We start from the raw sequence: 10,548 nt of genomic DNA on the forward strand, positions 1-10,548 counted from the left end.
ACATACATGGCCTCGGAACACATGCGAAACACTTAGGTTGACTTGACGAGCCTAGCATGTACAGACATGGCCTCGGAACACAAGAGACCGAAAGGTCGAACATGAGTCGTATAGTAGATACGATCAACATGGAGATGTTCACCAATGATGACTAGTCCGTCTCACGTGATGATCGGACACGGCCTAGTTTGACTCGGATCATGTATCACTTAGATGACTAGAGGGATGTCTATCTGAGTGGGAGTTCATTATTCAGATGAACTTAATTATCATGAACATAGTCAAAAGGTCTTTGCAAATTATGTCATAGCTTACGCTTTAGTTCTACTGTTTAAGATATGTTCCTAGAGAAAATTTAGTTGAAAGTTGATAGTACCAATTATGCGGACTGGGTCCGTAAACTGAGGATTGTCCTCATTGCTGCACAGAAGGCTTATGTCCTTAATGCACCGCTCGGTGTGCTGAACCTCAGCATCGTCTGTAGATGTTGCGAAACATCTGACATACACGTTTTGATGACTACGTGATAGTTCAGTGTGTAATGCTAACGGTTTAGAATTGTGGCACCAAAGACGTTTTTGAAACATCACAGAACATATGAGATGTTCCGAAGACTGAAATTGGGATTTCAGACTAGTGCCCACGTCAAGAGGTATGAGACCTCTGACAAGTTTCTTAAGCCTGCAAACTAAGGGAGAAAAGCTCAATCGTTGAGCATGTGCCCAGATTGTCTGAGTACTACAATCACTTGAATCGAGTGGGAGTTAATCTTCCAGATGAGATAGTGATGGTTCTCCATAGTCACTGCCACCAAGCTATTAGAGCTTCGTGATGAACTATAACATATCAGGGATGGACATGATGATCCTTGAGCAACTCGCGATGTTTGACACCGCGAAAGTAGAAATCAAGAAGGAGCATCAATTGTTGATGGTTAGTAAAGCCACTAGTTTCTAGAAGGGCAAGGACAAAAGGGATACTTCATGAAACAACAAATCATTTGCTGCTCTAGTGAAGAATCCCAAGGTTGAACCCAAACCCGAGATTAAGTGCTTCTGTAATGAGGGGAACGGTCACTGAAGCAGAACTACCCTAGATACTTGGTAGATGAGAAGGCAGGCAAGGTCGACAGAAGTATATTGGATATACATTATATGAATGTGTACTTTACTAGTACTCCTAGCAGCACCAGGGTATTAGATACCGGTTCGGTTGCTAAGTGTTAGTAACTCGAAATAAAAGCTGCGGAATAAACGGAGACTAGCTAAAGGTGAGATGACGATATGTGTTGGAAGTGTTTCCAAGGTTGATGTGATCAAGCATCGCATGCTCCCTCTACCATCGAGATTGGTGTTAAACCTAAATAATTGTTATTTGGTGTTTGCGTTGAGCATAAACATGATTGGATTATGTTTATCGCAATACGGTTATTCATTTAAGGAGAATAATGGTTACTCTGTTTGTTTGAATAATACCTTCAATGGTCTTGCACCTAAAATGAATCTCGATCGCAGTGATACACATGTTCGTGCCAAAAGATATAAAATAGTAATGATAGTACCACATACTTGTGGCACTGCCATTTGAGTCATATTGGTATAGAACGCATGAAGAAGCTCCATGTAGATGGATCTTTGGACTCACTCGTTTTTGAAAAGATTGAGACATGCGAACCATGTCTATTGGTATGAAGAAACTCCATGCAGATGGATCGTTTGGACTCACTTGATTTTGAATCACTTGAGACATGCAAATCATACCACATGGGCAAGATGACTAAAAGGCCTCATTTTCAGTAAGATGGAACAAGAGAGCAACTTGTTGGAAGTAATACATTTTGATGTATGCAGTCCAATGAGTGCTGAGGCATGCAGTGGATATCGTTATGTTCTTACTTCACAGATGATTTGAGTAGATGCTGTGTGTATTTACTTGATGAAACACAAGTCTGAATTATTGAAAGGTTCAAGTAATTTCAGAGTGAAGTTGAAGATCGTCGTGACAAGAGGATAAAATGTCTATGATATGATCATAGAGATGAGTATCTGAGTTACGAGTTTGGCACACAATTTAGACATTGTGGAAAGTGTTTCACAATTAATACCGCCTGGAACACCACAGTGTGATGGTGTGTCCGAACATCATAACTGCACCCTATTGGATATGGTGCATACCATGATGTCTCTTATCGAATTACCACTATCGTTTATGGGTTAGGCATTAGAGATAACCGCATTCACTTTAAAAGGGGCACCACGCAATTCCGTTGAGACGACACCGTTTAGAGAAACCTAAGTTGTCGTTTCTTAAAAGTTTGGGGCTGCGATGCTTATATGAAAAAGTTTCAGGCTGATAAGCTCGAACCCAAAGCGGATAAATGCATCTTCATAGAATACCCAAAACAGTTGGGTATACCTCCTATTTCAGATCTGGAAGCAAAAGTAATTGCTTCTAGAAACGAGTCCTTTCTCGAGGAAAAGTTTCTCTCGAAAGAATTGAGTGGGAGGATGGTGGAGACTTGATGAGGTTATTGAACCATGACTTCAACTAGTGTGTAGCAGGGCACAGGAAGTTGTTCCTGTGGCACCTACACCAATTGAAGTAGAAGCTTATGATAGTGATCATGAAACTTCGGATCAAGTCACTACCAAACCTGGTAGGACGACGAGGATGCATGCTACTTCAGAGTGGTACGTGATCCTGTCTTAGATATCATATTGTTAGACAATACTGAACCTGCGAGCTATGGAGAAGCGATGGTGGGCCTATATTCCGACAAATGGTTAGAAGCCATGAAATCCGAGATAGGATCCATGTATCAGAACAAAGCATGGACTTTGGTGAACTTGCCCGATGATCGGCAAGCCATTGAGATAAATGGATCTTTAAGAAGAAGACGGACATGGACGGTAATGTTACCGTCTATGAAGCTCGACTTGTGGCAAAGAGTATTTTCACAAGTTCAAGGAGTTGACTACGATGAGATTTTCTCATCCGTAGCGATGCTTAAGTCCGTCGGAATCATGTTAGCATTAGCTGCATTTATGAAATCTGGCAGATGGATGTCAAAAACAAGTTTCCTTACCAGTTTCCGTAAGGAAAGGTTGTATGTGATACAATCAGAAAGGTTTTGTCGATCCTAAGGATGCTAAAAGGTATGCTAGCTCCAGCGATCCTTCCACGGACTAGAGCAAGCATCTCGGAGTCAGAATATACGCCTTTATGGAGTGATCAAAGTTTTTGGGTTTATACAAAGTTTGTTAGAAACTTGTATTTACAATAAAGTGAGTGGGAGCGCTACAACATTTCTGATAAGTATATGTGAATGACATATTGTTGAACCGAAATGATGTAAAATTTCTGGAAAGCATAAAGGGTTGTTTGAAAGGAGTTTTTCAAAGGAAGACCTGGATAAAGCTGCTTACATATTGGGCACCAAGATCTATAGAGATAGATCAAGACGCCCGATGATACTTTCAAAGAATGCACACCTTGACGTGATTTTGAAAGAGTTCAAAATAGATCAGCAAAGAAGGAGTTCTTGGCTGTGTTACAAGGTGTGAGTATTGAGTAAGACTCAAGACCTGACCACAGCAGAAGAGAGAGAAAGGACGAAGGTCGTCCCCTATGCTTTAGACGTAGGCTCTACAGTATGCTATGCTGTGTACCGCACATGAAGTGTGCCTTGCCATGAGTTGGTCAAGGGGTACAATAGTGATCCGGGAATGGATCACATGACAGCGGTCGAACTTATCCTTAGTATCTAGTGGACTAAGGAATTTTCTCGATTATGGAGGTGAAAAGGAGTTCGTTGTAAAGGGTTACGTCGATGCGAACTTTGACACTAATCCAGATGACTCTGAGTAGTAAACCGGATTCGTATAGTAGAGCAGTTATTTGAAATGGCTCCAAGTAGCGCGTGGTAGCATCCAGAAGATGACATAGATATTCATAAAGCACACACGGATCTGAAAGGTTCAGACCCGTCGACTAATAACCTCTCTCACAAGCATAACATGATCAAACTAGAACTCATTGAGTGTTAATCACATAGTGATGTGAACTAGATTGTTGACTCTAGTAAACTCTTTGGATGTTGGTCACATGGTGATGTGACCTGTGAGTGTTAATCACATGGTGATGTGAACTAGATTATTGACTCTAGTGCAAGTGGGAGACTGTTGGAAATATGCCCTAGAGGCAATAATAAATTGGTTATTATTATATTTCCTTGTTCATGATAATCGTTTATTATCCATGCTAGAATTGTATTGATAGGAAACTCAGATACATGTGTGGATACATAGACAACACCATGTCCCTACTAAGCCTCTAGTTGACTAGCTCGTTGATCAATAGATGGTTACGGTTTCCTGACCATGGACATTGGATGTCGTTGATAACGGGATCACATCATTGGGAGAATGATGTGATGGACAAGACACAATCCTAAGCATAGCACAAGATCGTGTAGTTCGTTTGCTAGAGCTTGTCTAATGTCAAGTATCTTTTCCTTTGACCATGAGATTGTGCAACTCCCGGATATCGTAGGAATGCTTTGGGTGTACCAAACGTCACAACGTAACTGGGTGGCTATAAAGGTGCACTACAGGTATCTCCGAAAGTGTCTGTTGGGTTGGCACGAATCGAGACTGGGATTTGTCACTCCGTGTAAACGGAGAGGTATCTCTGGGCCCACTCGGTAGGACATCATCATTATGTGCACAATGTGACCAAGGAGTTGATCACGGGATGATGTGTTACGGAACGAGTAAAGAGACTTGCCGGTAATGAGATTGAACAAGGTATCGGGATACCGACGATCGAATCTCGGGCAAGTAACATACCGGTAGACAAAGGGAATTGTATACGGGATTGATTGAATCCCAGACATCGTGGTTCATCCGATGAGATCATCGTGCAACATGTGGGAGCCAACATGGGTATCCAGATCCTGCTGTTGGTTATTGGCCGGAGAACGTCTCGGTCATGTCTGCATGGTTCCCGAACCCGTACGTAGGGTCTACACACTTAAGGTTCGATGACGCTAGGGTTATAGGGAATAGATATACGTGGTTACCAAATGTTGTTCGGAGTCCCGGATGAGATCCCGGACGTCACGAGGAGTTCCGGAGGTAAAGATTTATATATGGGAAGTCCTGTTTTGGTCACCGGAAAAGTTTCGGGTGCTATCGGTAACGTACCGGGACCACCGGGAGGGTCCCGGGGGTCCACCAGGTGGGGCCACCGGCCCCAGAGGGCTGCGTGGGCCAAGTGTGGGAAGGGACCAGCCCCTAGGTGGGCTGGTGCGCCTCCCACAAGGGGCCCAGGGTGCAGGAAGGGGGGAAGGGGGAAACCCTAGGCTCAGATGGGCCTAAGGCCCACCTAGTGGTGCGCCCCCCTCTCTCCCCCCCCTTGGCCGCCCCCCAAGTCCCATCTAGGGCTGGCCGCACCCCTTTGGGGGGGAACCCTAGATGGGGGCGCAGCCCCTCCCCCTCCCCTTTTGGGGCTGCCATATACATGAGACTTCCTCTCTCTTGGCGGAGCCCTACCCCTCTCCCTCCTCCTCCTCTCCCGCGGTGCCTGGCGAAGCCCTGCAGGATTGCCACGCTCCTCCATCACCACCACGCCGTCGTGCTGCTGCTGGACGGAGTCTTCCCCAACCTCTCCCTCTCTCCTTGCTGGATCAAGGCGTGGGAGACGTCACCGGGCTGCACGTGTGTTGAACGCGGAGGCGCCGTGGTTCGGCGCTTAGATCGGAATCAACCGCGATCTGAATCTCTACGAGTACGACTCCTTCATCCGCATTCTTGCAACGCTTCCACATCGCAATCTACATGGGCAAGTTTGAAATCATAATTGAGTTCTTTGACAGCCCAATATGCTTTATGTTCTAACTCAAGAGGCAAATGACAAGCTTTTCCATAAACCATTTTATAACGAGACATACCCATAGGATTTTTATATGCTGTTCTATAAGCCCAAAATGCATCATCTAATTTCTTAGACCAATTCTTCTGGGACCTATTGACAGTCTTTTGCAAAATTAATTTTATTTCTCTATTGCTAAGTTCAACTTGACCACTAGACCGAGGATGATATGGTGATGCAATTCTATGGTTAACATCATACTTGGCAAGCATTTTACGGAAAGCACCATGAATAAAGTGTGAACCACCATCAGTCATTAAGTATCTAGGGACTCCAAACCTTGGGAAAATAACTTCCTTAAGCATTTTAATAGAGGTGTTGTGATCAGCACTACTAGTTAGAATAGCTTCTACCCATTTAGTAACATAATCAATAGCAACCAAAATATATGTATACCCATTAGAGGAAGGAAAAGGTCCCATGTAATCTAATCCCCAAACATCAAATGGTTAAACAGCAAGTGAATAATTCATAGGCATTTCTTGACGCTTACCGATATTACCTATTCTTTGACATTCATCACAAGATAGGACAAACTTACGGGCATCCTTGAAGAGAGTAGGCCAATAAAATCCAGATTGCAATACCTTGTGAGCAGTTCTGTCTCCAGCATGATGCCCTCCATAAGCTTCGGAGTGACATTTCCGTAGGATTTATCCCTGTTCATGCTCAGGTACACAACGTCTAATAATACCATCTACTCCTTCTTTATAAAGATGTGGGTCATCCCAAAAGTAATGTCTTAAGTCATAGAAGATTTTTTTATTTTGTTGGTAAGTAAAGCTAGGTGGTAAATACTTAGCAACAAGGTAATTAGCATAATCAGCATACTAAGGAGTATTATTAGAAACATTTATTGCAGGTAACTGCTCATCAGGGAAACTATCATCAATAGGTAGTGGGTCATCAAGCACATTTTCAAGCCTAGACAAGCTATCAGCTACTGGGTTCTCAGCTCCTTTCCTATCAATAATATGTAAATCGAATTTTTCTAGCAAGAGAACCCATCGAATAAGTCTAGGTTTAGCATCTTTCTTTTCCATAATATATTTGATAGCAGCATGATCGGTGTGAATGATAACTTTAGAGTCAACAATGTAAGATTTAAATTTATCACAAGCAAACACCACTGCTAGGAATTCTTTTTCAGTAGTTGCATAATTCCGTTGTGCACTGTCTAGAGTTTTACTAGCATAATGAATAACATTCAGTTTCTTACCAACTCTTTGTCCTAGAATAGCACCATCAGCATAATCACTAGCATCACACATAATTTCACAAGGCAAGTTCCAATCACGTGGTTGAACAATAGGTGCAGAAATTAAGGTTTTCTTGAGTGTTTCGAAGGCTTCTAAACAATCATCATCAAAAACAAAAGGAACATCCTTTTGCAAAAGATTTGTAAGAGGCCTAGAAATTTTAGAAAAGTCTTTGATAAATCTCCTATAGAAACCAACATGACCTAGGAAAGTACGAATACCTTTGATATCTTTAGGACATGGCATTTTCTCAATTGCATCAACCTTAGCTTTGTCCACTTCAATACCTCTTTCAGAAATTTTATGGCCCAAAACAATACCTTCATTAACCATAAAGTGGCACTTCTCCCAATTCAATACAAGATTTGTTTGCTCGCATCTCTACAAAACTCGATCAAGATTTCTTAAACAATCATCAAAAGACTTCCCATAAACAGAGAAGTCATCCATGAAAAGCTCAACAATCTTTTCACAGAAGTCAGAGAATATAGTAGTCATTAAAGGAAATATGCCCTAGAGGCAATAATAAAGTTGTTATTTATATTTCCTTATATCATGACAAATGTTTATTATTCATGCTAGAATTGTATTAACCGGAAACTTAGTACAAGTGTGAATACTTAGACAAACAGAGTGTCACTAGTATGCCTCTACTTGACTAGCTCGTTGAATCAAAGATGGTTAAAGTTTCCTAGCCATAGACATGAGTTGTCATTTGATTAACGGGATCACATCATTAGAGAATGATGTGATTGACTTGACCCATTCCATTATCCTAGCACTTGATCGTTTAGTTTATTTGCTATTGCTTTCTTCATGACTTATACATGTTCCTATGACTATGTGATTATGCAACTCCCGAATACCGGAGGAACACTTTGTGTGCTACCAAACGTTACAACGTAACTGGGTGATTATAAAGGTGCTCTACAGGTGTCTCCGATGGTGTTTGTTGAGTTGGCATAGATCGAGATTAGGATTTGTCACTCCGATTGTCAGAGAGGTATCTCTGGGCCCTCTCGGTAATGCACATCACTATAAGCCTTGCAAGTAATGTGACTAATGAGTTAGTTGCGGGATGATGCATTACAGAACGAGTAAAGTGACTTGCCGGTAACGAGATTGAACTAGGTATTGAAATACCGACGATCGAATCTCGGGCAAGTAACATACCGATGACAAAGGGAACAACATATGTTGTTATGCGGTTTGACCGATAAAGATCTTCGTAGAATATGTAGGAACCAATATGAGCATCCAGGTTCCGCTATTGGTTATTGACCGGAGATGAGTCTCGGTTATGTCTACATAGTTCTCGAACCCGTAGGGTCCGCACGCTTAACATTCGGTGACGATCGGTATTATGAGTTTATGTGTTTTGATGTACCGAAGATAGTTCGGAGTCCTGGATGTGATCACGGACATGACGAGGAGTCTCGAGATGGTCGAGACATAAAGATTTATATATTGGATGACTATATTCGGACACCGGATGAGTTTCGGGGGTCACTGGATAATTATCGGAGTGCCGGAGGGTTATCGGAACCCCCGGGGGAACTAATGGGCCAAGATGGGCCTTGTGAGAGAGAGGAGGGGGCCTTAGGGCTGGCTGCGCCCCCTCCCTTGAGGAGTCCGAATTGGACAAGGAGGGGGGGCGGCGCCCCCTCTTTCCCTCCCTCCCTCCCTCTCCTTCCTCCCCCCTCCTAGTTGGACTAGATAAGGGGGAGTCCTACTCCTACTAGGAGGAGGACTCCTCCCCTCCTTGGCACGCCCTAGGGCCGGCTGGCCTCCCCCTTGCTCCTTCATATACGGGGGCAGGGGCACCCTAAAACAAACAACAGACATTGTCTTAGCTGTGTGCGGTGCCCCCCTCCACCATAATCCACCCCGGTCATATCATTGAAGTGCTTAGGCGAAGCCCTGCACCGGTAGCTTCATCATCACCGTCATCACGCCGTCGTGCTGACAAAGCTCTCCCTCGACACTCAGCTGGATCAAGAGTTCGTGGGACGTCACCGAGCCGAACGTGTGCAGATCGCGAAGGTGTCGTACTTTCGATACTAGGATCGGTCGGATCGTGAAGACGTACGACTACATCAACCGTGTTGTCATAACGCTTCCGCTTTCGGTCTACGAGGCGTGGGAAACACTCTCTCCTGTTGTTGCTATGCATCACCATGATAGATCTTGCGTGTGCGTAGGATTTTTTTTGAAATTACTGGGTTCTCCAACAGTGGCATCCGAGCCAGGTCTATGCGTAGATGTTATATGCATGAGTAGAACACAAGTCAGTTGTGGGCGATAGTAGTCATACTGCTTACCAGCATGTCATACTTTGATTCGGCGGTATTGTCGGATGAAGCGGCCTGGACCGACATTACGCGTACGATAACGCGAGACTGGTTCTACCGACGTGCTTCGCACACAGGTGGCTGGCGGGTGTCAGTTTCTCCAACTTTAGTTGAATCGAGTGTGGCTATGCCCGGTTCTTGTTGAAGGTTAAAACATCACATACTTGACAAAAAATCATTGTGGTTTTGATGCGTAGGTAAGAAGGGCTCTTGCTCAGCCCGTAGCAGCCACGTAAAACTTGCAACAACAAAGTAGAGGACGTCTAACTTGTTTTTGAAGGGCATGTTGTGATGTGATATGGTCAAGACATGATGCTAAATTTTATTGTATGAGATGATCATGTTTTGTAACGGAGTTATCGGTAACTGGCGGGAGCCATATGGTCGTCACTTTATTGTATGAAATGCAATCGCCATGTAATTGCTTTACTTTATCACTAAGCGGTAGTGATAGTCGTAGAAGTAATAGTTGGCAAGACGACAACGATGCTTCGATGGAGATCAAGGTGTCAAGCCGGTGACGATGGTGATCATGACGGTGCTTTGGAGATGGAGATCAAAGGCACAAGATGATGATGGCCAAATCATATCACTTATATTGATTGCATGTGATGTTTATCCTTTATGCATCTTATAGTTCGACGGTAGCATTATAAGACGATCTCTCACTATATTTCAAGGTACAAGTGTTCTCCCTGAGTATGCACTATTGCGAAAGTTCGTCGTGCCGAGACACCACGTGATGATCGGGTGTGATAAGCTCTACGTTCACATACAATGGGTGCAAGCCAGTTTTGCACACGCAGAATGCTCGGGTTAAACTTGACGAGCCTAGCATATGCAGATATGGCCTCGGAACACTGAGACCGAAAGGTCGAGCGTGAATCATATAGTAGATATGATCAACATAGTGATGTTCACCATTGGAAACTACTCCATCTCACATGATGATCGGACATGGTTTAGTTGATTTGGATCACGTGATCACTTAGATGATTAGAGGGATG

Source organism: Aegilops tauschii, chromosome 5 (assembly GCF_002575655.3).
Source record: "Aegilops tauschii subsp. strangulata cultivar AL8/78 chromosome 5, Aet v6.0, whole genome shotgun sequence".
Classification (NCBI taxonomy): domain Eukaryota; kingdom Viridiplantae; phylum Streptophyta; class Magnoliopsida; order Poales; family Poaceae; genus Aegilops; species Aegilops tauschii.